Source organism: Notothenia rossii (assembly GCF_949606895.1).
Source record: "Notothenia rossii genome assembly, chromosome: 4".
In the NCBI taxonomy this organism is placed as follows: domain Eukaryota; kingdom Metazoa; phylum Chordata; class Actinopteri; order Perciformes; family Nototheniidae; genus Notothenia; species Notothenia rossii.
The window spans coordinates 51,358,625-51,363,475 of record NC_136902.1 but is presented as its reverse complement, the minus strand read 5'-3'; the positions used below and the strand labels follow the sequence as shown (position 1 = coordinate 51,363,475).

Sequence of the window (4,851 nt, the reverse complement as noted above, 5' to 3'; positions counted from 1 at the left end):
TCGTAGCCCCAACTGAAACTAAAAACATCCATTTAATAAAATTGAATTGAGTTAGTCCAACTCATTTTTATCAAATAAAGCTGAAATAAAATTATTACGTTAAGTAAATTAAATGAATTTACATTTGTCCAACTCAAACTAATATAATTAATTGGTAAATAAATAATGTAAAAATATAATTATTTTTCACTTTCTCCCCCATTAAGACACTCATGAGACAAAACCTAGTTGAGATATTTTTATTGAAAATTCTCAGATAACAATTACACCTTGAGGTGGATAGCCAATCCTCACTTTACTTGTGTAAACAGTGTCAAAGTTCTCTGTCAGAGTTATTTGTCTGTCTGCATTTCTTTTTTTATAAAACATATCAATAAACAGACTGAGCAGGAGATAAAAGCAACTCAGAAAAATAATAATAATGCCAATCATGGATGAGGAAGGTGACAGTAATCCTCAATTCAACATCAATATTTATATACACATCTCAATATTAACTCTACTTGAATACACAGAGCAAGATGTAAAAATATATTTTTTAAAGAACATTTTTAAAGTGATGCAAATAGCACTCCCGTAACAGTGCCGAAACTGGTGAAAAATGAACACCCAGCTATTCTAGATCTCCCAGAGCCATAAACAACAAAGACACTATAAAAAGGTGGATGCTTTGCACTGCTCTCCAAACAGGGAATATCATTGGGTGGTTTTGATATATAAAAGAGCACACTGCACAAACCCTACAGTATATTTGGTAATTGAATAAGTGTAGTGTAGCCATTTGCTTTGAACCTACAATTACAAAAAAAGCTAAATATTTGTTAAGGAAACTTGACAATACACTTGTTCACCTCTTATGCAAACAGCTTGATTTTCAGCTGCTGTATTTTTGCATTCAGCTTGTGCCCATCCAAGTTCATTACGACCTTCTGTAGAAACTCAAAGGTGTACTTCAGGTTGTCCGGGAAGCTGAGATCAAGGGCATAAATGATCCCCAAGAGCATGATGAGTCCCACAATGACGCTGCCTACGTTTTCCATGACTTTAATGCCTTCGATAACAATTCCCACGTCCTCTGGCCCCCCATCCCCGTTTCTTCGGATCGTGTAAATCCCCATGACTGTGTTGGAAATGTCCCTCTCTGCATCGTCAGCGGCGGAGGCCTGAAAACAACACAAATACGTATGTTAAGTAAAAAGCTGAACCCCACAAAAAGAAAACTGTGTATGAAATATAAATAAGCATTCTTAAACCATCAACTGCAGTTTAGAGAAGCAGATTTGCTTCTGTCTGGCTCGCCTAATTGACCAATACTGCTTTAAACTGAGATAAGGACCTCCAACCTTATCAACATACAGAGCCTGAAATACAGAAATAAATAGTTGTACAAAAATGTAGAAATAAATTAAATCTAATAAAGATAGTTATCCATGTATATCCTGTTTGCTTATCAACTTTTACTTATGTATTCATACATTTACCTATTTATTTCTATATTTATTATTTTATTCATGTATTTATTTCAGAATCTATTTATTATTTTATTTATTTACTCCTGTAATAATTTAAACATTTATTTCTGTTTTTATTTATCCATTCACCTACTTATTTATTATGTATTTCAATATTTATTTATTCGAGAATTTATTTATTTCAGCATGTATTTATTCATTTCTGTATTAATTGATACGTTTAGTTATTGCTATATTTATTTATTTATGCATTTACCTACTTATTTCTACATTTATTTATTCTTAAATGTATTTATTTCAGCATTTATTTATTATTTATCCCTGAATTAATGTATACATTTATTTATTCATTAATATCCATATTTATTTATTTATTTCCTTATTTATTCCTGTATTTATTTTTACATTCATTTATTTATTGATAATAATAATAATAATAATAATTTTAATTTGTATAGTGCCTTTCAAGAGACCCAAGGACCTTTACAATGGGAAACAAAACAACAAAAATAATAATAGTCACAAAGATACACAGGTTAGATACTTAAGTAATACACACAAGCGAGAAGTTGACATTATAGACATCTAGCCTTGGGTATGAATGGTGGTGTGCCATAGGATGTTCTCATTGTAAATACATGCCATGGTATTAATAAGTTAGGGTAACACTGTTCAACGCTACATGGGAAAAATATTGTATAAACTTACCAGATACTCCTTGAAGAACGAGTCTGGATCTTCATTTAGGTATATTACAAGGCTTCTCAGGATGCACTCCCTCCTGGTGTTGATGTTGTCACACTAAAGCAGGGTCGACAAATCAGGACAGAATTTAGTTAATGTGGGTGCGACAGAGCGGTTGTCTGAAGACCAGAAAGGTCGTATCAGTCGAAATGTCCCTAAGCAGGACATGGTATCTGACGAAAAATGCATTTGTACTAACCAAATCTGTGATTGCAAGGAGTTCCTTAATCTTTTTCCCCTTCACTCCTCCTTTGCTGGTGAAGATTTGTAGCAGCTTGTCGGAAAATACTATATTATTACACTATTTAGGTGTTTATGCTGTTAAATTGAGCATATAGTTCCACTGTAATTGCCTAAGAACATACCGCATCTCTGTAGTAATGGCACCGTTTGAATTGGATCAGGTCAGTTTTTGTTTGTGTTGAACAGTTTCAGAGAAATAGCGTAACTGTAACCATAGTAACTCAATCTCACTCGTGCCTGTGTTCGCACAGCGCCAGAGGAGAGGGGGAGACGCGGTGCTGAGACCCCGCTGAGTGAACAGCGAAGAAATAAATTACAATATAATAGATTGGTGTAGATTTCCCACTTTCCCCCTGATGATCTCAATAACTCGCTAAATGTTTCACTAGTCGCTTTTTAGAAATAAAGTCGCTAAGAGGGTCTGAAAAGCTAGTAAGTCCAGCGAGAAAGCAAGCAGTGTGCGTGTGCTTCAGTGGGTTGAGTGGGTCTGCCGTAACTTTAAAGTAATTTGGAGGGGGGGGGGGGGCTCTGCCGCAGCACGTTAAACCGTGTGCGACCGTTATTAAGATTTTCACAGAACAGAAGACACACTTACTGGAGCCCGCTGCATTGTAGGCCAACGCTGTAAATACTTCTGTATAAATTAGCTCCTGTCTCTTTAGCTTTATTACAAGTTGACGGGAGTTCTGCGTTAGCTTTAGCATTAGCCATTGTGTTGGGTGTGGAGACGATATAAGGGGGCTGCGGGAGAATAACCCAAATCTAACAAATTCAAAGTGATGACTGTTTTTCTAAAGGTTTACCTCAAGTACGAGCAAAAAGTATGTAGCATTAAAACTACTCTGAGAAGTCAAATGGAATCAAATAAGTAACTTAGGCCTACGTTTCTGCACAATTGTGGGTGCCTGCTTGTGAGTGAGGTTACCCATAAAAGACTCAGCACATATATTATCTCATTATTTAGATTACATATTTGGCAGTAAAAAAAAGACCAGTGCCTAAATTCAACTGAACTCCTACAGTCCTCCTCTGCCTGCCTGCACTAAGGCCAGGAGAGATGGACAGACCTGAGCATTATGATAGAAAATGGCGGCGCTTACCTCATGCACTTTAATTACTCTTTGCATTTTTTTGCTTGGATATAAACTAAATTTTGGTGTACTGTGTTCAATGAAAATAACATTAAATCTAATATAATACAATCCACTGATCTCCATTATCCAGCAGGTATTCAATGCTACCCACATGTAGCAAGCTAGCTTCTAGCTAGCAGTTATCTGGCTAGCCATAGCTAGCTTGCCGTTTACAACTAAAAAGGGAGCAAAATATAAAACGGTGGTTTCAAATATTCTTGTCGTTATTACGAAAAGGCATTACTTGGAAACAGGGTACGTTCTAAACTACTAGAGACTACTAAAAAACTACTAAAATACTTACCAAAGAATAGACTTTCCCCAGTCAGTTTCCACAGTCAGTGTCAGAGAAAAGGCGGCAAAAGACAGAACGGATGTTGCGCATGCGCAAAGGGTTAGATGTGTTGGATGAGTTAGATGTGTTGGATGAGTTAGATGTGTTAGATGTGTTAGATGAGTTGGATGTGTTAGACTTGTTGGATGAGTTGGATGTGTTGGATGAGTTAGATGTGTGTCATGGATATTCTAAACTCGTCAATACTGTAAACATGTGTTAGATGTGTTGGATGAGTTAGATGTGTTAGATGTGTTAGATGAGTTGGATGTGTTAGACTTGTTGGATGAGTTGGATGAGTTAGATGTTTTAGATGTGTTGGATGAGTTAGATGTGTTAGATGTGTGAGATGAGTAGGATGTGTTAGACTTGTTGGATGAGTTGGATGTGTTGGATGAGTTAGATGTGTTAGATGTGTTGAATGAGTTAGATGTGTTACATGTGTTGGATGAGTTGGACGTGTTGGATGTGTTGGATGTGTTCGATGAGTTGGATGAGTTGGATGAGTTAGATGCGTTGGATGTGTTAGATGTGTTGGATGAGTTAGATGTGTTGGATGTGTTAGATGAGTTGGATGTGTTGGATGAGTTGGATGTGTTGGCTGTGTTAGATGTGTTGGATGAGTTAGATGTGTTGGATTTTGGATGAGTTAGATGTGTTAGATGTGTTGGATGAGTTGGATGTGTTGGATGAGTTAGATGTGTTAGAGGTGTTGGATGAGTTGGATGTGTTGGATGTGTTGGATGAGTTCGATGAGTTGGAAGTGTTAGATTAGTTGGATATGTTGGATGAGTTAGATGTGTTGGATGAGTTAGATTAGTTGTATGTGTTGGATGTGTTGGATGAATTAGATGAGTTAGATGTGTTAGATGAGTTGGATGTGTTAAATGTGTTGGATGTGTTGGATGAGTTGCTAGTGCTAGAT

At 36.3% G+C, this 4,851-nt stretch overlaps 1 long non-coding RNA gene across 1 annotated transcript; it reads right to left on the bottom strand.

Moving 5' to 3' along the window:
• Positions 1–223: 223 nt before the first annotated feature.
• On the bottom strand, positions 224–4,296 carry LOC307036516. The gene is made up of 3 exons (XR_013807375.1): positions 3,897–4,296; positions 2,181–2,273; positions 224–1,163 (listed from the first exon to the last, which is right to left on the bottom strand). It is a non-coding gene; the product is annotated as an uncharacterized lncRNA (long non-coding RNA).
• Between the last annotated feature and the right edge of the window lie 555 nt (positions 4,297–4,851).